At 40.1% G+C, this 24,066-nt stretch overlaps 1 pseudogene; it reads right to left on the reverse strand.

The window, feature by feature from the left end:
• Window positions 1-7,005: 7,005 nt before the first annotated feature.
• Window positions 7,006-21,502, reverse strand: LOC142639879 (expansin-B3-like; annotated as a pseudogene).
• Window positions 21,503-24,066: the final 2,564 nt, after the last annotated feature.

Raw genomic sequence — 24,066 nt, forward strand, 5'->3', positions numbered from 1 at the left:
ATAATATATATCCAGTGGTGGTTCATGTCCAAATATATGTCCAATGGTAGTTCATGTCCAAATGATATATGTCTAGTGGTGGTTTATATCCAAATAATATATGTTCGGTAGTGGAATGGATTCAATTTATTAATATATGTGGTTTTTAATGGAGCATTAGTGAATCTATGTTTATTAAATAGTGAGATAATATTAAAGTAATTTACATCCAGCGGTGCAATAGTAATGAATTAACATGTACTTAATAATGTAATCTTGAAGATAGAGAAATATTGACTTATCTTGTATGTTTTTTTACTCCAGTTGTATAGTATCACTTTATTCTTTATATAATTTGTGACTCCAGTCATATAGCGTCAATGAGCTGCTAACATTTCAGCGGTATAATAACATTAGTTGAATGGTATAATGATAATGAATAAATATACTTAATAATATAAGTTTGAAGGAAAAATATAATGACTTATCTTTATAGTTTGTGGCTCTAGCCGTATAACATTTGTGGACTAATAACATTCCAGTAGTATGATAATGTGAGTCCAGTGGTACAATCTGTTATTATGAGTTCTTTTATGGTGACTTCACAATCGAAGGGGAAAAATGGGTGCAATTGGAGGGAGAGAGAACATGTCCAGCCGTGTGCATAGTTTGGTTAAGTTCATCCTCTTTATCATGCACTTAAATGATTTTCCCCTTTTAGTTTTTTGTCAAATATGAGTGTTATTGCATTCCATAAGGACTTTTAGTGTTAGAAATTTATGTCTTTCATGGAAATGACTTTAATATGAAATTATTGTGCCTTCTAGGAGAAGGACTTTTAGCCTTTAATGTTCACATGCCTTCCATGAGAAAGACTTTTGTAATATGTTCTTGGAAGAGTATTTGATATCTTTTAAGATGTATAGAAATAGTAAGAAATATATATATTTTGAGAGATATTGTGTTTGTAAGATAGTGTTAGGACATATGTGTTTCACCTGTTTAGAACATATGTCATTCATTATTTATGTAATTGGCTAATCCTTTGTCAAAACGCACTTTACTTGTAATTGGGTAGATTTAGGATGAGGTTAATGCTTCAAGAAACAAGGTTTCAAGATCAAGTGTTAAAGCCATGCAAGTCTGTCCAAAAAACAAGTTGAGAAGTGCTTTTCATTAAAGCTCGACAGCTGCATCTATCGAGCTTTAAGAAGCTGTTCTAGCCCCGAGACTCGACAGCTGCTCGACAGCACCTCGACACCTGTAGCTGTCGAGATTTAAGAAAAACAAATTCCAAGTTCTATTTTAATTCTAATTCGTAGATGTGTCTTTGGACCTTCTTTTCTCCTAACCCTAGACATATAAAATGATTATTTTAAGGGCCTTCATAGTGTGGCAAATTGCACAAGCATTTGAGAAATCCTTGTTCATGCAAATTGTAACTTGAGACGAAGTTCTTGCCCTAGTTCATCTCTCTTGTGAAGAAGTTGTTTTGTCTTTGCACCATAGGGTTTTGTAACCGAGCATCTTCTTGATTTTCATTGTGTGGATGAATTGAAGAACTTTGCAGCCAACAAGCTTCTCTAGTTGGTGATTAAAGTCGCGTACTGGGATCCGCGCAATTGGTTAGTCACGTACTTGGGAGTCGTGCATTGAAAGGAGAAACTGTCACTACAGAACAAGTCCAATTGGATATTGAGGTAAGGGTTCAACTGTAGGTTGGTAAAGTACTTAGGATTCCTTTGCTTGTAACTGCTTGTTGTGATAATAATGGAGTTTCAGGAGTGGTGACCTTAAAATCACCCGGTGGGGTTTTTGCCGTGTAGGTTTTCCCCGTTCGTAAACAAATCACCGTGTCTTTTATTTTTCGCTGCATAATTAGTTTAATTGGTGATTTGTTTGTGCTACCACGTGTTTGCATGTTAATTTGATTAATTAATAAACTTGGCTAATTAATCAATCAATCCATCACAAGGGGTCAACACGTTTTTGGCCTATCAGATAGATTAGAAATATATGTGAGAAGTATATATGGATAGTTTGTGAGGAATGTGCTTGTAAAATATATGGAAGTATGAGATAGATAATATGAAGGTTAAATATAGTAAATACATGGGCTTATAGTAAGTGGTTTTTTGTGTTATGACATTGGTTATTTTGTTTTCTAAGACAAGATGTATTATAAGAGAAATAGAGAAAAAGATAGAGATGTGTTTATGGGCAGCAAAATGATGATATTTCAGAATAATAGAGTGTATAAGAAATAGGTAGTAGTGTTGTAATATGTGTATTTTGTTGTTATCTAACAAGAGAGATTTTGTAAGAGAGATGGAGAAGTATGAAAATGTTTAGAGATATGGGCAGCAAAGTGAATGAAGTTTCAGAACAAAAGAGTGAGAGAGAGAGATGGGTAGTGGATAATGGTGTGGTGAGCTGTTTGTTGCTTGGTCGTCTTTATATAGAGCCAAGTATGTAATTAAGTTTGAGTTAGTTGAAGGGAAAATCAGCAAATAAGGAAAGGTTTTGGCAAAAAAAGTGATTTCCTTGGTTTATTTATTTATTTTAGCTAAAAGAAGAAATTTTGAGCCTTTAATGCTGTTAGAGATGCTATTACAGCTGTTAGTCACAGCCGTCAGCTTTACATCAGTAGTTGCTGTAGCAGCTAACACTGCTGGATGATGTCACCTAAATGATAGCTTCTGCTGGAGGAAAGATTCAACATTAAATTCATGGGTTTGGCTGAAAATGGTAAGATAACTTTTATAGGATTCTTCTATTTCTGGTATTGCAGTTGAAGGTCAAGGATCTTAGTTTAAAATGGTATGATTTCTTTTATAAGACCCTTGCTTCTTTGGGTATGGTAGCAAGCTGCTGTGATTGGACATTAATGGGTCGATGATGTCACTTTGGACATGTGTCAATTGCCTAAGCTACTGCTAGAGCTATTGCAGTTGCTGTTGGAGCTACTGCAGCTTCTGCTAGAGCTGTTGCTATTTCTACTGCAACTGTTGCAGCTTCTACTGGAGTTAGGGCAATTTCTACAAGAACTATTGTTGGTATTTTTGGCTAAGTTTCCTCTTTTGGAAAATTATATATTTAGTCCATATATAATTTTGGTAAGTAATAGACTAGTTGGTTGATATTTGATGAAGTTTTAGAGATGTAATTATGGTTTCTTTGTGTTTTGACCAAATCTTGAAGAGCAATGAGAGCATTTAATGTTAGCTATAAGATATTAATATAGATTTTTCCATGTGCTTGGGATTGATTTAAATAAAAATTGATGATGCATGAAAATCAGTAGACTGAAATACTTCAGGCTATGACAATGGCTGTAAGTCTTGAAAAGAAAGAATGAAGTGTCAAAGGTGACTGGTGTGACCCGGCCAAGGATCCTCTGACGGTTAAGTAAGTTTTCTCTCTAAGACACAAGGACAGAAAAATAGCAGATGGTTAGAACTTACCTTTGGTAGATGAGACTTGCTCCTTTAATAGCGAGTTTGACGTGGGTCTACTTGTTTGGAATCAAACACCATCGTGGGTAATGTTGGTGGTTAATGAAGAAAATGGGGGTATGTGGAACGAAATGTGTGGAATTCCTTCCACATACCAAGCAACGTGTCATTACTAAGTACAATTTGATCATCCATGGATATGGTCGTCTATAACATGGTCGTCCATGGACGAGTTCTTTTTGGTGGATCCCATTATTCTTAATGAAAGGTCTTGTTCATGCATTCTGTCATTCTATTGTGGTTTTCCTTGGATATGATCAAGTCATGGACAACAACCAAGAACGGGTTATACTTAGTTGGTTCCCATCAAAAATAATAATATAATTTATATGAAATAATATAATTACATTTTCAAACTTATATTATATGATGAACATTAATTTTTTATGTAAAGAGCATGCAGAGTTTTATCATTTTAAGTGTTATGTGGTATGAAAGGCTTACCAGATGTTACCTATTGCACATTGACCCGTCAGAGTTTAGTGAATTGGGAAAGACATACCAAGCAACATGTTTTTTTTTATCAACTTTAAACCACTGAAGCTTTACTGAACATACTTCTTGGCCATCCAAACCACGACTCCCAAAATTTCCCTGATGAGACTTATGGGCTTGGATCATGAGCCAAAAAATGAGATGTCATGCCATGGGCTTGAACTATGGGCTTTGATGAGATAATATCGCCATGGGTTTAGGACCATGGGCTTCGGCGTCTTTTTGTTATGGCTTTTTTGGGCTTTAAAAATTTTTTTTCCAAAATCCATAATTCGTTGATGTGGTGTGAGTTGCCAATGAAATAAATTCCATATCTTGTGAAAAATTTGTCCTCAACACTTTTCTTGATAGTTTTGTTGTACCTCATTGTGTACCTGATAGTTTCCCAGATTATATCCCCTCACAATCTATTCCTTTACCAAATACCATTGAAACTTTAAATCTTTTGGAGATATTTGTGATTCTGCAGATATTACAAACACTGTAGATATTCATTCTATAGAGCAGTCATCTTTTCCAGATTCTTCTCTTGCACATGATACTTCTATATTGCCTTCTAAAAGACTTGGGTTCTCTAAAGTATTTCTTGGGACTTGAAGTAGCAAGAAGTGACAAGGGAATCGATCTAAACCAAAGAAATTATGCTTTGGAAATCCTACAAGATACAGGGAATTTGGGGTCTAGACTAGTTAAAACACCTATGAAGCAAAACCTACATCTTTCAAAAGATCAAGGAAAGCTACTGCTAGATGCAAATCAATATGTATAGAAGGCTAATAGGGAGATTGTTATATCTCACCTTAACCAGACCAAACATTACATATACTGTACACAGATTGAGTCAATTTCTGGCTGAACCAAGAGAACCTCACATGCTTGCAGTCAATAGAATTCTTCAATACATAAAAGGCACACTTGGCAGAGGTTTGTTCTTTGCTAGCAATTTGGATTTGCAAGTAAAGGCATTTTGTGATGTACATTAGGTAGGTTGCCCTGATACAAGGAAGTCTTTGACAGGCTATAGTGTTTTTCTAGGTGATTCTCTAATTTCTTAGAGGTTAAAGAAACAAAGCACTATCTTTAGATCTTTAGCCAAGGCAGAGTATAGAGCAATGGCTACCACAACATGTGAGATTGTTTGGGTTCTTCAATTGCTAAGAGATTTGAGAGTTGATCATCCTAAGAGTGCTCAATTGTTTTGTGATAATCAAGATGCAGTACATATTGCAACCAACCTAGTTTTCCATGAGAGAACGAAACACATTGAGGTAGACTGTCATATGGTCAAGGACAAAATAATAGATGGTTTGATCAAAACTTTCCATGTCTTGAGCCAATTTCAAATTACAGATATTTCCACAAAGGCATTGGGGCTTCCAGCCTTTTCCAGGTTGGTGAATTGCTTGGGGTTGATTGAAATATATTCAACAAGTCTCAAGCCTACTAAAAGTCAAGTTTATGAACTTACAGTTCAAGACTTGAAGGGGAGTGTGGAAGCATCCAGTGAAGATTTGGTGAAATCTCGGGTAACAAAAATAGGGGTTGTCAAGAATTAAAGGCAGTTGAAAACGACAGTGTTTTGATTAAAAAGAGGAGGAGTAGATTGAAGAAACGGTGTCGTTAGACTAAGTGTGTAGCTATTAAGCATTTGTTTGTATTGATGTAAATAGCTTACACGGGTAAGACTCTGATTAGTTAGTTTGTTTTGATGGTTAGTTAATTAGTTATTTTTCTTGCTCTGTTGCGTGTATATAAAGAAGGGAAGAGCTTGTATTTACTAAGGGCTTCTAGATTTTTCTCAAATCAATAAAAAAAAAAAGAAGAAGATAGAAATAGATTAAATTTTATTTAATCTTTTATAATTATTGACTTGATCTGTTGTTATTAGTATATAATAAAAATAGTATCAACGGTTGATTTATGTGAAAGTATCAATAGTTGCTCTAATCACGACTTACACTTTTAATGTATTGTGAAAAAAATTATGTCCAGAAAATTTTCCTATAGATTTTCAAAACTTGATTAAGCCACAATATTAAAATAAAAAATAAAAAATAAAAAAATAGTTTGGCTTCAAAAGATGAGGGGCATAGTATGCAATATGTATACACATTTGTCAAGGGAAAAGAAAATGGAGCTGTTTATTTTTACAGTGTATGTATATTGTATCGAGGCTGGTCAACAGTTGAGCTATAAAATTGTAACCACGATAGAAAAATATCATTTCAAACATGCTTAAAGGTCTATTTGAGATCCGCTTATTTTTCTGAAATTGAAAACTTTTTGTTGAAAGTACCGTAGATAAAGGTAAAAATTAGCTGAAACAGTACAGTAAGACCTATGAATAGTACCAAAAAGTGCAGTGGAGCTCATGAATAGTAGCAAAAAATAAGCTGAATAGTAAAATAAATTGGCTTTTTAATTTGGAGCTCAACACACACATAATAGTCCATTTGGGATCTACTTATTTTGCTAAAACTGAAAACTATTTGCTTAAAGTACTGTAGATTAATGTATAAATAAGTTGAAATAGAACAGTGAGACATATGAATTATACCAAAAAGTGTAGTGAGACCTATGAATAGTAGCAAAAATAATCTGAATAGTAGCAAAAATAAACTAAATAGTAAAATAAGTTAGCATAAATAATCTTTGCCAAATGGACACTTAGAAGGTGATTTTTAAGATCATGGCCCCTATCCATTTCACATGCTTTGATTCAAGACTTAAGTGAATGGTTGAATAGAAGCCAAAATAAAAATAAATAAATAAAACAAAAGAAGGCTAAAATGTGCTTTTGAGCACATTGCACATTGGCCCCATCAAGAATAGCTAACTTTAAAAATAAATTAAAAAAATGCAAAAAGGCAAGCGAATTAGAATAATGCTACATGCTGACAATAATTATATAGCATATCTTACATGATAAGTTGTTATCAGTTTTAATTTGGATTCATCATTAACATTACTTTTTTATATACCAATAACAAATTGTCACAAAAAAATTATTGTGAAATTATTGTAAAAAATATGGTAAATTGCTGAGCAGAGTGGCACGTGATAAAGGAGCGAGACATCCGCGGTAAGGCAATGTTGAACCTTCATTGACATGGAAGGCAATGTTCTTTCAACGATACTTGCATGGTGTCCTATAGGCACAGAAACATTTCCGATTTATTGGAGAGTTTTTTGTATAAAGGCAAGCCAGTGTAGAGTAAAGCATAATCTTTTATGGAGAAAAAAAGAACAAGGAGCAAAAGCTTGATCCATTTTTTATCAAAAAGAGAGAAGAAAAGAAAAGTAAAAGCAAACCTTTTTATTCTGTAGCATACAGTTTTCCGCTTTATATACTATTATTTATCTTAAAGAAAAATGCAAAAGTTATACATTTTTTTACAAATTATTAATAAATAATGGACATAGATCAGATCCAATATATATTTGCTACAACATCAATTCCGAAAGATGTTATGAAATAGTCAATTTGTAAATCATGTATCATTACTTATCCTTAAATCTTAAACAACTAAAAAATGAGAAATTTAATCAGTTAATCATTATTCCAACCTATCTTTTTACCTTAGCCTTAGCACTGGAATTTAAGGAAAAAGAAAATGACGACTTAAGACAATAGTACTTAGGCAATGACTTTATGAACATGAAGACAAACAACGATGAGGTTTTTTTTTTTTTTTTTTTTTTTTTTTTTTTTTTTTTTTTTACCGAAACTATGTTGAGGTTGATTCTCAACACAAACACACCAAAAAAAAAAAAAAAAAGAGGGGCCAATTTTGTTTCAATTTTTTTTTGGCCGAGTAAAGAGCCAAGGTTAATTTATTATGCTATAGTTGCAATGCAACAAGATGTGGCAACTGGCAATAGCCGGTCGCATAATCTTGGTAAAAGAAAAGGAAAATTAATGTGGTAATCTAAAGACAAAATTGCCCTCATTCTCAAATTTAAGAAATAAAAACCACAAGTCGTGCCAAATGTTAGTTACTGGTTGACCAGGGATACAAGAATCAATGAAATAAAATATACATGGGTTGTATTACCGGGCAAGGTGCTCGTTAACAACTTTATTGAAATTTTTTTGAAATTTTTTTATATTCTTTTACAATTTTATCTCATTTTTTTTCAACTTTATAAGTACTGTTTAGTTTTTTTTTTTTTTTTTGGTGGCTTTTTCTAACTTTTTTTTATAAAAAAAAAAAAAAAAATTGCACCTTAACAAGTATTGGCTGGGGCTTGCTAACATTTTCCTAAATTAATTAACAAACAGATCATTATGGTCATTATGATGACATTTGTAAGTGCACAATTGCACCTGGACCCAAAAACGAATACTGGGCTCAAACCCAATGAGTCTTATACAATAAAATTTGTAGAGTATGGGTTTGAAATCTAGGCTCGGGATATTGGAAGTTCAATTAACAGGCTAGAGTGTTACAATTTGTGCAAATGATGAACAAATATGACAAATAGATCTCCTCGGACATGAGCCGAGAATGATTTGTATAAATATTCTCTCTTTAGGCTAAAGTTTACAGTCCTTAGCTCCTATTTTATTCTTAGCAAAAAGTGCCGATCACTTTCTCTTTCCTTTCTCGTTTCATTATATACTTCTCCTTCAATGGTTCATCTACGTGTCATACAAATCTTCTCCCTGGATACTTGTCGCATCCACCGCCACCTTGAAGTCTTCAAACAAATAGTAAGGAGGCTGTATCCTACTGTTCAGAGGTCATTTCCCCATTAATGCGGCCAGGGAGGTAGATGCAGGGTCTTTAATGTGGAGGTAGCAGTCTTTTCTCTAGATATTTCTATCACATCCTTGCGTCTAGAGGGTGCTTGGATCACCCTCTTACCCATCAGTTTTTCCAGAGTTCTGCCTTTAACCTTCTTGGCCAGTCCCAGGGTCATTGTCGGGCATGTCCGAGGAGACATTACAGCGCAGACTAACTTGTAGGCCTGGAGGCCTTAATCAAAAACAAATTGGTACCCGTCGATAAAGCCCAAAGCCCAAATGTTTATTCGGGAATTTTTACCCCCCACAATAGCCCCTCAAAACTTTATTTTTCCCACCCATCCGAGGAGAGAAATAGAGTTTTGATCCGACCAGAATACCTCCCACACGCTTTGTAAACCACCGCATGTGTATGGGTCTTTTCGTTCCCTGAAAATGCCTTCTGACGCTTCGAAACCTGGAACGCGCGCATTTATGACCCAAGTTACATCCTGTTCCCCACGTTCAACGGTAAGATGAACATCCAACGGTCCAAGTTGCCCCCTGAAAATTTGAGCGAGACAAATTTAATTTTGAGGTCGCCTCCCGCACGTCAAAACGCTTGGAAACCCGCGCCTTCATTCATTTTTGCAGAAATCAATCGTATCAAAGTATCAATCATCACGTTTTCTCTCCAGAAATTTGTGAAGAACCGCATAACCAACTCCAGTAAGTTTTTGCTTTTCTTTAATCCTTCCTTCTCAGATTCTATCCTCGGCTCCCCTCTAAACTTTTTTTTTTTTTAACTCGCATTTTCGCTTCTCCTAGATGGGTAGATTTAAGTGCCTGGTTGATACTGGCGCCGGTATGGAAGGGTTTAGGGCCAAGTACCATATTCCCAACGACGTAGGTCTAAAGTATTGTCCAGTAGAAGCCGTAGGCAGCGTTAGGAAAATGGGAGAAGTCACCATTCCTATAATCGCCTTCATAGAAGGTGGAATGACTCTCCCTATGAGAAATATGACTAGAGAATACCTTCGCAACCATAGGTTATGCCAAGACCAGTACGCACCAAACGTGTTTAGGGTCTTAGGTAGTGTCGACGCTCTGAATGAGCAAATGGACCTAAACCTCACATGGCACGACGTTGCATTTATGTACAAGTGCCACAAACTTAAAAATGTAGGATATTACATCAAATCACAGTCCAGCATAGTCAGGCTGATCTCCTGTCTGCCTAAATCCAACAAGGGCATAAAGGACGACTACCTCATCGCCTCAAGCAACTGGCATGACGGCCCTCACTGCCCAGTCGTATGGGGAGATCCAGGTGTGACTCCTTAGGAGTTAAATTCCTTAACCCGTGATTCAATCCCGCCACCTTTACCGCTTTAATTCTTATTGCACACTATTGCTTCTGGTTTTTATGTTTATTAAGAATCTGACCATGTTTGTCTTCTCGGATGCCTCTCCTCACAGATAAACAGCACGAACGCCCACGCCTGAGCTTCTGCAACGTTGCCGACTTAAATCGCGTCCTGCACTCAGAAGTCTTCGTGAGTGAAGATTTACAAGTGAGAGCAGCACATTTGATATTAGGATACGATCCTATATCATCGGACTTTCAAGAGATAGAAAACGCAATCATCACGGGGGATAAGCGACATAGAAGGATAAACGTCGCAAGACCAAGCTTCCTCTCCGACCACGATCTTCCCGATGATACCAACACCATCCTGTACACACGCCCCTTTGCAGTAATTCCCCTCTCGGCGCACTCCTAGACAACCACCGTCCAAGAAGAGCAAGCATCCTCTCCGCACTCGTTGGACGAGGAGATAGACCAGTTTCAACTCGAAGACGTCGAAAGGCCTCGAGGAAACCCATTTGTCATTCTCTCGGATGAGGAGCATGAGCCTACCGAAACTTCGGGGATACAGGGTTTGGTAGTTGCCCACCCTGACTCTAGCTCCGAAGAAGAAGAGATGGACGCCCTGAAGGAGTTGATGCACAAAAGGGGCACGAGAGTCTCTAAGAAGGGAGCAGGTGGGTCACAGGTCCCTCCATCTTTGCCCCCACCCCCTCCTCCGTCCGATCCTAAGCCTCCCGTTGCGAAGCCGAAGAAGAAAAAGAAGGGTGAGGCCGAGGAGGCAGATGGGGAGAGGTAAAAGAAGCAGAGACAACAACAACAACAACAACAACCCCAGCAACAAAGACCTGACAAGGGCAAGGGACGCGCCTCATCAGTGGAAAGCGGGGAGATTAGGGATCTTGCCGAAGTGCGTTGTGCACCGGCTAACTGGTCTCCCGAGCTTAAGCTGGACGGGGCACCCATCTCTAGTCAGTCCAATATTAGGATGTTCCAACAAGGCCATGCTCTCCACCTGGCCGATGCCTTGGAACGCCCTTTCCTGCTGCCCAAGAACATTGAGGCCCTGGACAAGATGAATCAGTCCCACCTGTTCCTTTCGCTAAAAAGGGACTTGGCCTTGGTAAGTTTTTAAATCTTATCTTCACCTTTTTTTTTTTTATCACACCTCACTGTAGGAGACATTTTTATGCGTTTGATATTTTGATATTTGATATCTTGTCACAGGCCATCTAGGAAGTCTTTGCTGCCGAGAAGTGGGTGGAGGATTCTCGGAAGAAGGCTGGGCTTGAACTGGAGCTTCGGCTGGAGACCGAGAAGTCCCTAGGTCAGGCCCTTGTGCAAAATGAGAAGCTCACCACACAGCTAGCGGAGCTAAAAAGGGAAAAGGACGGTGCTGAGGCCAGCTTGAAGACGATGAAGACCCAGGTGGAAGGCCAACGCAAGCTTCTTCGTCAGAAGGATGAAGAGTTATCCAAAGCTCAGCAGGAACACTCCGACTTGAAGAAGGAGCTTGCCAAGATGAAGGAAGAGGCCCGCACCTTTAAGGACTTGCTAGAGGCCGCGAAGAAGGCTGCTTACAAGGAAGGGGTAGCGGCGATAGAAGACCAACTGACAGAGGAGTTCGTCGCGCTGTGCCGAGAATACTGCCAGCAAGTTTGGGGGGAAGCCTTAAATGTAGCAGGGGTTCCTTCAACTTCCGAGCTGAGGAAGCCCGAGAACATTTGGCTTTCCCTAGACATACAGGAGATAGAAGAGCTTCCTCCTGTCACCCTTGCCCCTGAGACAGCTCCTTCCATGCCCCCTCCTGCGATCCTAGAGCCCATTCCTGCTCCTACAGAACCTACGAGTTCCAATAAAGAGAAAGAACAGTGTATCATCCCTACACCTGTAGCAATAAATAAAGGAAAACAAGCACAATCCTCCTTTGAAATGGAGCTAAAAAGCACTGCAGCGGCCAGTGCTCCCAAGCAGGACCCTTCTTCAAAATCTTAGGGCCGAGCCTAGGACTTTTCCCTTTTTTGTTATGTAACAAAGACTTCCTTTGTAATATATATTAGAAGTGATTAATGAAAGACTGTCTTGTTTAATCTTCATTTGACTTGTACTTTTTTACTATGAGATTTCTCATCAGCACAAAAAAAGAATGAGTGGAACAACTAACTCCGCTTTCAATATTTGAACTATCATAACTTTAAACAACAGTACACATGCTTAGCTTATACTTTACAAATTACGCCTCAAGAGTATAACATGTGTGACACAATGATGAACGACTAACAACCTAACTTAGGATACAATTTGAGGCATAAACTGTTTAAAATACTTCATCAACATCTCAACATCAATACGACATGAATTTTTGCTAGTATTTCTAAAGTAAAGTATTCAAGGACCTGACATAAATAAACTTTGTCTTAATGATAAGTACGATATCAATTTGTACAAGGTACGTGGGCCGAGAACCATACATACCCAAATTCCTGTTTGATACTTAGAATCTGTAACTTGAAACGTTAATTTCACCAAAGTAGGAGGTCTATGGACCCGGCATAACTAAGGTTCTGTTTAACAAATGATAAGACATCAATTTCCACAAGGTATATGGTCCAAGGACACTGCATTACCAAGTTTCTGTTTGATACTTAATAAGATACCAATTTTCACAAGGTATATGGTCCGAGGACCATGCATCACCAAGTTTCTGTTTGATACTTAAAAATTGTAACTTAAGATGTTAATTTCCCCAAAGTAGAAGGTTTGTGGACCCGGCATAACTAAGGTTCTGTTTAACAAATAATAAGACATCAATTTCCATAAGGTATGTGGTCTGAGGACACTGCATCACCAAGTTTCTGTTCTATACTTAATAAGATACCAATTTCCACAAGGTATGTGGTCCGAGGACCATGCATCACCAAGTTTTTGTTTGATACTTAAAAATTGTAACTTAAGATGTTAATTTTCCCAAAGTAGAAGGTCTGTAGACCAGGCATAACTAAGATTTTGTTTAACAAATGATAAGACATCAATTTCCATAAGGTATATGGTCCGAGGACACCGCATCACCAAGTTTCTATTTGATACTTAATAAGATATCAATTTCCACAATGTATGTGGTCCGAGGACCATGTATCACCAAGTTTCTGTTTGATACTTAAAAATTGTAACTTAAGATATTAATTTCCCCAAAGTAGAAGGTCTGTGGACCCGGCATAACTAAGGTTCTGTTTAACAAATGATAAGACATCAATTTCTACAAGGTATGTGGTCCGAGGACACTGCATCACCAAGTTTCTGTTTGATACTTAATAAGATATCAATTTCTACAAGGTATGTGGTCTGAGGACCATGTATCACCAAGTTTCTGTTTAATACTTAAAAATTGTAACAGATAAACCAAATACATATTCATAATTTGAACCACGAACGATAAAAGTGCTTATTATAAATAATAATACCTTCGAAGGTTGTTTACATTCCAGGGGCGTTGTACAATTTTTTCATCTAGATCAGCTAGCCGATATGATCATATGCCTGCTACAGAGATGATCCGATAAGGTCCTTCCCAATTTGGTCCTAGCTTTTCCCAAGTTGGGGTTTTGGCAGTACCCACAACTTTCCTCAACACCAGATCCCCAGGTGCTAGTGGCCTTAGCTTCACATGGGCATCATACCCCCGTTTAAGTTTCTACTGATAATAAGCCATTTGGACCATAACGGCCTCTCGCCGTTCCTCAACCTAATCCAGGCTTTTCTCCAAGAGGTCGTCGTTATTTTCTGGACTAAAAGAACTCATTCTTAGCGTGGGGAAACCAGATTCTAAAGGTATCAATGCCTCGGCCCCATAAGTTATAGAGAATGGTGTTTCTCCAGTGGATCTGCGCGGCGTAGTTTGATACGTCCATAAAACATGTGGTAGCTCCTCTACCCATCTACCCTTCGCGTCATCCAGCCTCTTCTTGAGTCCATTGACTATGACCTTGTTAACGGCATCGGCCTGCCCATTTCCATGAGGATAAGCTTGGGTGGAGTATCTGTTTATGATGCCCATGTCATTACAATACTTCCTGAAAGCTCTACTATCGAATTGAACGTCATTATCTGAGATAAGTGTGTGTGGTACCCCAAATCTAGTGATAATATTCTTCCAGATAAACTTCTTGGAGTCGATATCCCTAATATTTGCTAAGGGCTCAGCTTCGACCCACTTGGTAAAGTAGTCGGTTCCCACGAGTAACCATCTTTTATTTCCCACAGCCCTCGAAAAAGGCCCTACTATATCCAATCCCCATTGAGCGAAAGGCCAAGGACTGGACAAAGGATTAAGGACTCCCCTAAGCTGATGAATGTTGGGAGCAAACCTTTGGCATTGGTCACACTTTCTCGCATAGTCTTGAGCTTCCCTCTGCATATTGGGCCACCAATATCTCTGAGTCAGAGCCCTATGGGCTAAGGACCTTCCCCCAGTGTGGCTTCCACAAATTCCCTCATGCAATTCTTCCAAAAGTGCCTTCGTTGACTCAGGGTGTACACATAACAAGTATGGTCCGGAGAAGGAGCGTTTATACAATTTCTGATCCTCAGATAGCCAGAAACGAGGCACCTTTCGACGGATCTTATCTGCTTCAGACTTGTCCTCGGGAAGAACGTCGCTTTTCAGAAAAGATACCATAGGGTTAATTTAGCTAGGTCCGGGCCTTATCAGATGGATACGGACGGCCCTTACAGTGGTCAGAGTGGGTTCTAGCAAGTCTTCAACGAGGATAATCCTAGGCAGACACTGAGCCGATGACGTTACCAAGGTGGCCAATGAGTCTGCATGTGTGTTTCTACTTCTAGAAATGTGAGAAAGGATAAAATAATCAAATTCTGATTGTAAACATTTGACTTGGGTTAGATACTCCTGCATTCTTGGATCCCTAGCCTCCATGGTCCCCGTCACCTGGCCGACCACTAACTGAGAATCCGAGAACATATGAACTTCCTTTCCCCCCATCCTGCGCACCATGTTCATACCGACCAAGACCGCTTCGTACTCAGCCTCGTTATTAGTTACCGAGAACGCTAATCTCAATGATTTTTCGAAGACAATTCCCTCAGGGGATACCAAAACAAGTCCGACGCCAGACCCCCTCTGGTTGGCTGCCCCATCAACGGATACTTTCCAACTCGGAGGTCCTTTGTCCATGATTATGCCAACTGATTTTTCATCCATGTGTGATTCCTTTGCAGTTTCTTCCAACAATGGTTCAGTAAACTCCGCCACCAAATCTGCGAGAACTTGGCCCTTCACCGAGGTGCGCGGCATGTATTTGATATCAAAAGCTCTCAAAATAGTTCCCCACTTAGGTACCCTTCCGGAGTAGTCAGCACTTCGTAACACCGACTTGAGAGGCAATTGGGTCAAAACCACGACGGTGTGGGATTGGAAATAGTGAGGAAGCTTTCGCGTGGCATGGACTACGGCCAGAAGTGCCTTCTCCAAGGGCAAGTAACGCACCTCGGCTTCATTCAAGGATTTTTTGATGTAATAGATCGGTCTTTGTACCCCGCTGTCGTCTCTTATAAGGACCAGGCTGACTGCATGAATGGCCACAGCTAGGTACGCAAACAGGACATCATCAACCTCCGGCCGAAACATAATGGGTGGCCGGGAAAGATATTCCTTAAGTCGCTGGAAAGCTAAAGCACACTCCTCGGACCATTGGAATTCTTTCCATTTATTTAATAGTTGGAAAAAAGGTCTGCACCGGTCAGCTGACCGAGAGATAAATCTGCTGAGAGCAGCGATCATTCCGGTCAACTTCTGAACTTCCTTTGGATTCCGAGGAGGCTGTAAGCCTTGGATGGCCTTGACTTGCACCAAATTCACCTTTATCCCTCTATGAGTCACCATGTAGCCTAGGAAATTTCCGGAACCCACCCCAAAAGAACACTTTGAGGCGTTAAGGCGCAGGTTATACTTTCTAAGTATTTGAAAGGTGTCGTCCAGATCTTTCACGTGCGTGGGTATTGTCTTACTCTTCACTACCATATCATCCGAATATACCTCAATGGTCTTTCCAAGTTGCGACTCAAACATTCTGGTCATCATCCTTTGGTAAGTAGCCCCTGCATTCTTCAATCTGGATGACATCACTTTATAGTGATAGTTCCCTGTTGGAGTAATGAAGGCAGTCTTCTCCTGATCATCCGCCGCCAACAGAATTTGGTGATAGCCCTAGAAGGCATCTAAAAAGCTCATCCAAGGATGTCCGACCGTGGCATCCACAAGCTGATCGATGCGTGGCATCGGGAACGAGTCCTTTGGGCAGGCTTTGTTTAAATCTATGAAGTCTACACATACTCTCCACTTTCCGTTCTTCTTTTTCACCACAACTGTATGCGCCAACCACTTCGGGTAGAAAACTTCTTTAATAGCCCTAGCCCTCTTAAGCTTAAGGACTTCATCTTTAACAGCCTCAGAATGCTCTTTGGAGGAACGCCGAGGTGGTTGCCTCCTAGGAACAATGGCAGGGTTGACGTTCAAATGATGACAAATGAAGCTTGGGTCAACCCCCGGAGCCTCATAGGGATCCCAGGCAAAGACATCAATGTTGTCCTTCAAGAACTCCACCAATTCCATCTTCTCTTGGTGTGGCAAACGTATACCAACTTGAAAGAATCTTTCGGGGTCATCAGTTATCAGAAACTTCTCCAAATCTTCACACATGGCTTCCTCTGCTGTCACCGCATCGGGCGCATCCAGAATCGTTAATTGCTATAAGTCTTTCATAACCGAGGCCGAGGACTCTGACTTGACTTGATGCAGTACTGCATCCGATATACATTGCCTTGCCACTGCTTGGCTGCCACAAATTTCTTTGGTGAATTCCCCCGAGGGGAATTTTACTTTAACATGCAAAGTCGAGGAGACAGCACCCAAAGCGTGCAACCAAGGCCTGGCAAGGATGGTCGTGTATGGGGAATACGCTTTAACCACAATAAAATCCACCTCGACCGTTTCTGAGCCAAACTGTACAGGCAATCGAATCTGCCCCTTCGATATGACAGCCTTCCCCTCGAAGCTTATCAGTGGGGAGTCATAAAGAGTGAGATCTTCTAGTTTTAACCTTAGCCCCTTGAATAAGTCGGGATACATAATATTTGTGCCGCTACCTTGATCGATCATCACCCTTTTGACGTCATAATTCCCTATTCTCAAAGTGACCACCAGGGCATCATCATAGGGTTGGATAGTCCCAACCTTATCCTCCTCTGAGAATCCCAAGACGAGCCCATTCCCTTTAATCATCTTCGGCTTCGAGCCTGACTCCTTGGCCTGGGAGTGTGACACCGCCATCACCCTGGTAGGACAGGAACCGGTCTTGCCAGGTGCGGCGAAGATGACGTTAATCGTTCCCAAGGGCGGCCGAGATGAGTTGTTCTTCTGATTATTCGAGCCTGACTGGCTGCCTTACCCGTTAGGTTGGTACAGGTGCTGCTTCAATTTCCCTTCGCTAACAAGCTATTCCAGATGGTTCTAGAGGGTTCAACATTTCTCAGTAGTATGACCCACATCCTGATGGTATTGGCAAAAAAGATTTTGATTTCGCTTCGTAGGGTCCCCCGCCATCTTACTAGGCCATCTGAAGTAAGGTTCCTTACGAACTTTCTCCAATAGTTGGTGCACTGGTTCTCAAAATACAGTATTAACTATTTGAGGAGTGGTTGAGCTAGACTGCCTAGAGTAATCTCTCATCGGCTTATTGTTGTGATACCTGTCCAACCTGAAATCCCTTCTCTCCTCCGGGATAACCTTAGCCTTACCCTTACCTTGCTGTTGATCTTCTTCAACCCTTTTGTACTCGTCAATACGGTCCATGAGGAGACGTACGCTCCGTACGGGCTTTTTGGTCAAGGATTTCCTCAAGTCATGATCAGTGGGAAGGCCCACTTTAAAAGTATTAATCGCCACCTCGTCAAAATCTCCGTTTATCTCGTTGAACATCTCCCAATATCTATCGGAGTATGCTTTCAACGTCTCCCCCTCCCTCATGGCCATAGATAGTAGCGAGTCCAACGGTCGAGGAACTCTATTGCATGTAATGAACCGAGATGCGAATGCCCCAGTAAGTTCCCTGAACGAACCGACAGACCCAGACTTTAGTCCATTGAACCATCTCATAGCAACAGGTCCCAAGTTAGAAGGGAATACTTTGAACATCAAGATCTCATTGTGAGAATGCACCGCCATCCTCTGATTAAAGTGGCTCACATGTTCCACCGGGTCTGTCCGGCCATTATAAATGGTAAAAATGGGCTGGGTGAACCGCCTGGGGAGCCTTCCATTCTCAATCTTGCATAAGAAGGGTGATTTGGAGAGTTGGTGTAATGCTCAGCTCATAGCGTCGTTCCCCAAGCCCCTAGAAGGAAGCCTCCTATGCTTACGACCCGGTAGGTTATCCTCTTCACAAGAGAAGGTTTCACCGATGGGGGTCCTGGACCTTGAATTGTAACCGCTTCCCCAGGATTCCCTTAAAGAAGGATTGGATGAGGGTGAAGCCTGCCTTCGTCTAACACGGCGCAGCTTCTTCTTGAGGTGGTTAATCTCCCTCTACATGGCCTTGGCATCATCCTCATGGGAGGTGCTGCCTCCACCGCGCGTATGACTCGCGCCAGGATATACGGTATGAACGCTTCCCTCTCGATCCCTCCGGCGCTCAAGACGCTCAAAAAGATCTTCGGGCTGCGATCCTTGAGACTCTGCATGGTGTGAGCCTAAACCTGCCATGATGTTCCAATTCCTTCAACGCTAGACTCCCCACAAACGGTGCCAATTGTAAATGAACAATTGCACCTGGACCCAAAAACGAATGCTAGGCTCAGGCCCAATGAGCCTTATACAATAAAATTTGTAGAGTATGGGTTTGAAACCTAGGCTCGGGATATTGGAAGTTCAACTAACAGGCTAGAGTGTTACAATTTATGCAAATGATGAACAAATATGACAAATAGATCTCCTCAGACATAAGCCGAGGATGATTTGTATAAATATTCTCTCTTTAGGCCAAAGTTTACAGTCCTTAGTTTCTATTTTATTCTTAGCAGAAAGTGCCGATCCCTTTCTCTTTCCTCTCTCGTTTCATTATATACTTCTCCTTCACTGGTTCATCCACGTGTCATACAAATCTTCTCTCTGGATACTTGTCGCATCCACCGCCACCTTGAACTCTTCAAACAAATAGTAGGGAGGCTGCATCCTACTGTTTAGAGGTCATTTCCCCATTAATGCGGCCAGGGAGGTAGATGCAGGGTCTTTAATGTGGAGGTAGCAGCATTTTCTCTAGATATTTCTATCACATCCTTGCGTCTAGAGGGTGCTTGGATCACCCTCTTATCCATCAGTTTTTCTAGAGTTCTGCCTTTAACCTTCTTGGCCAGTCCCAGGGTCATTGCCGGGCATGTCCGAGAAGACATTACAGCACAAACTAACTTGTGGGCCTGGAGGCCTTAATCAAAAACAAACTGGTACCCGTCAATAAAGCCTAAAGCCCAAATGTTTATTTGGGAATTTTTACCCCCCACAACATTAAAAGTATGGGATGGGATTTTAGAGTTTTTTCTGTTTCATGTGTTAAAAGGGGCGCCAATTCAGTGGCACATTCATTGGCCAATTTTGCAAGACATATAGATGGGGAAACAGTGTGGTTGGAAGAAAATCCCCCTCTTGCTTCTGATGCTCTGTATTTGGATATCTGCAATATCTTGATTGAATGAGATTGCTTTCGATTTCAAAAAAAAAAGAAAAAGAAAAGGAAAAGAAAAGCGACAAAATTGCAAGTGACAAAAACAGGGGCAGTTAAAAACTTAAAAAAGTAAAGACATTAAAGATTAAACACAATATAAATTAACACACATACCTTCGGTAAATGATTGGTAGTTCTCCTCGGTTCCTGAGCAGACCACCCTCACTGGCTACAGACATGCGTCCAAAGGCTGCGCCACTGAGGTTAAAGTGGGTGCGCGGCGTGTGCCCAACGGAGCATTCGGGACACTTGTCTACGATCACATCTACGATCATTATGGTCATGGCTCGTCTCAAGCATATGCTTTTGTCTAGGCACCTAATCTTGAAACATGTCTCACACCCTTCACCATTCTTGAACAATACTGGGCTCACTGCACCAACCTTGGCCTTCAATGGCTTTATGTCCACTAAGGACGACCCATACCCACATGCCCCACCTACAAAAATAACGTAACCAATTGAATAACATTACTTATATTTAATTTACATACAAAATATATTTGTCAGCATACACACAAAGTTAGGGCCTTTGGTACTGTTGTTTAAATAACAGTTTTCATTGTTTAAAGACCACAATACGTATTTTCACAATATTTTTTCACTCACATATATTTTCACAACACTTAAACAACATTACTGAAAATCTCTTACCAAACGGGCCTTTAATTACCTAAACTATATATCAGGTAACATCATTGGACCCACTATGGCACTATCCTTAGATTTTTTATTATTATATATTTATGTATACAAGATAGATATTTTACTCTATCCTAATTTAAGTGTATATGTATGGGAAACTCCCTCTTGGAGATATAAATCCTGGTCCTTACCCCTTACACCCCACAAACACTTATACTTGTAGAGTGACCATCGCGTCAAAAGTGTGCGGTGGTATCCTTAGATTCTTTGTGTTAATATATATAGAGATACATTAACTCTTATGTGACGTAGTGAGGAAAAAAAATAAACTAGTCGGTCTAGCTCAATTTAACGATTTACTACCAAAACTTTTCTTAAAAATTAGAGAATAGTATAACATGTGGATTCTAGTTAGGTCAATTAGTAAATTAAATATTTGATGGTTGAATAAAAGATCTGGGTTCAATCTCCATCTACACAAAAAACCGATTAGTGTTTTGGTGTGATGATAAATAGCTATCATTAGAAACAGATGCCATAAATTGAAGCTCTCTTAAAAAAAAAAAATATATATATATATATATATATATATATATATATATATATAAATGTTAATCCTACAATGCCAATAAAGCTAAAACTGATTCATTAACCTAAATTGGGAACTGGGCAAAGAAGAATTGAAAGTGGAGAAAAAAAAGGAAAAGGGAAAACCCAACAAAATTAAAGTGACTTGAAAACCTCAAAGAAACAAAGAAGCAACAGGGAAGTGGGAAACTAGCTAATGTGGTTGGGGGTGAGTGGGACCTACCATCGCTACCATTGCCCTCGGGGCTGCCGAACTAGGTGGCAGTAGCGGGGTACCAATGTAGGTCTGAAACACGTTCCTGAACCTAAGCTGAAACAACCAAACACTTCAACAAAAACCAAATGCTAAAAAACCTGCGGCCAAAGCTACTATGATGCAGCATTGTGTGGCTCATAAGGGTCGATGGTGCCACCAGTTCAAGCAGCTCACAATGTCAATTTCCGACAAGCACAAAGCCCAAGAAGGAGAGCTTTTGCCAACACTTTTTTTTTCTGTGTAGTCTAAAGTGTGAAAGCTAGTAGTGTTTTCTTGCTTCGAAGGTGCATGGGATGTCAAGGTTACATTATATGAGTAATATATAGAGCACAGGAAAAGCTATGTTCTTCTTAATGACAGTAAATGAGCCTAGATTTGTTGATTAGTATGGGTTCACTTAGCTCGTCAAGAAAAGTCAAAAGCTCAGGCATGGCTTAAGCTCGTGAAAAATCTAAAAATAATGTTTGAGCTTGAACTTGTGAAAAAGCCAAAAAGTTTGAAGTTAGCTTGGCTTGACTTGATTAATTAGTCAAGTCAAGTTTAAGCTTAATATCAAGCTCAAACTCGAGCTTAGATCAAGATTTTGAGCTTGAAATTTTAAAAAATTACATTTATCAAAAGCTTAAATCTCTAAAATTAAGAAAAAGAAAAAGAAAAAGAAAATAGTATACTCATTTCATCATGCGCCTAGTCCTACTTATGATTGTGGTGGGCCTTTTTGTGATTTCGGGCTGGACTGCCTCTTGCTATACTGGGCCCAAGTGTTCTGGATAAGAGAGTTGGGACCGGCCCAACTGCAACTCACTTTGGTCCGGCTTATGCACAAACTATGCCTCTATTTGCCGAAACTTTTGTCGCATGCCCATGGCAAGCGAAGTTGCCGTAGAAAAAAATTATGGCAGAATTGGTGTAACAAAACAATGATAAGCGAGATACACTATTGTTAGGCAAACTAAGTAAGCAATCTTTCATTAAAGTAAAGAAAAGAACATGTTGTAAGTGTAATAATAAAGGCTGGAGGAGAAAACGATAGCAATAATCAGTAAAGTCAAAGAAGAAGATGATTAGTTTGCCACATTCAGTTTTGTCACGGGGCTATGGCCAAGGGGGGAACTATTTCCTCAATGTGGGTAACTTCACAGGAGGATCCTGCCGCGGAAATTACACACTTTGAGGGAGCGGACCTAAATGGCTTGTACCCAAATAGATTCTTTTTCTTTAGCAAAGAGTAGGCTTTAAGAAGGAGAGAAGGAAAGAAAACCTATTGGTGCATGCTTGCCATTTTACTCTCTCTCACTCTTTTTCTAACTCTCTGTTTCTTTTTTTCTCTGTTTTACTATTTCAATCTTTCCTCTTTGTTTTCTTTCTTTCTTTTGCGTTTTCTTGTGCTATGTGGTGGTGATCACTCTTCTGGTGATTGTTACCGTTTTTCAATCCCCCTACTGTGCACGACAAATGCCCTTTATATACTACCTGCCGTGACTTTTTTCTACCATTTTACACTTTAACAACCTTTGTCTGGTCTGGGTGTCCTTGCCAACTACCATTGGTTTGTCAGTGCCCTAGCCACCACCACTTACCTGTGCTGGTTGTGCCACTCCCATTACCAAACAAAAAAGGTTATTTTGTTTGTTTGTTCACCGTGGCATTCTTCTCTGCCACGGTGTGGGTGTTCTCTCTTCCTATCTCTCATGGCATGCACCTAGTGGTTCTAGCTCATCCTTTTTCTTTTGAGTGATACGTCATCCCAACAGGACATTTCTCCCAAACGAGCTTGAGTGGGAACCCTAGAATAAGCTTCCCTTTCTCTCCATTGCCAGACCATACCCTCTCTTACCTCTGACCCATGACCCACCACTCTTATTTTGGCTAGGTACAGGCTGGTAGTGCCTGGGTCTTGCGTGTGCTTCACTTTATGTATACGTCCAAAGACCTATCCGCTGCTCATGCTTTTACCGTGGTTTGGGGCTTGTCTGTTCACTCTACCGCCCATCCTTGATCTTTTATGGCATGAACTGTCTTTTGGTCTTTCATTCTTTATTGGCCTGCTTCTTTTCAATGGCTGGGCTTTGCTTGGGTTTTCTTCCTTTTAGCCCATTCCTTGTTCCACCCGTAGTTTTGTTGCCATTCCTGCCATACCACTTTGTTATTCTTGCCACGGTGTTATTTGACCCATGTTCGTTGGGCCTTGTTGGGCCTGCTGCTCATCCTTCTTTCAATGACTTCGTATGGTCATTCATTCTACTTTTGGACTTTTTCTCAGCGCGTTTGCTTGCGGGCTATTTTGTCCTGTTTCTTTCTCTTTGGGCATCCCTGACCCATTTTCTTGCCTTAGGCGTCCTCGGCCCATTTCCTAATTCTGCATTCCCATGGGCACTTTGCTAACTCTTTTGGGTTTCCTTGGCCCAATTGCTTTATCTTTCATCCTTGGGGCTCATGGGCTTTCCATCAACCCCTTTCTTTCTTACTTCATTACTTCGGGCCTGTTATGGCCTATTCTTGATTTTCTTCATTATATAATGCCCATGAATTTACTACTTCCTCTTTTAGGCTCCTCTGAGCCCATTTGCTTTTCTCAAGACTCATTTATTTATTTTATGGGCCTATGATCCATTATTCCTGTCATTAATGGTTCTTTCCTATCAACCCACCATCTCTCTCTTTTGCCCATATTGTTGGGCTTCTTCCTACTACTAAGCTTTT

This window comes from Castanea sativa, chromosome 6, assembly GCF_040712315.1.
Source record: "Castanea sativa cultivar Marrone di Chiusa Pesio chromosome 6, ASM4071231v1".
NCBI classification, from domain to species: Eukaryota; Viridiplantae; Streptophyta; class Magnoliopsida; order Fagales; family Fagaceae; genus Castanea; species Castanea sativa.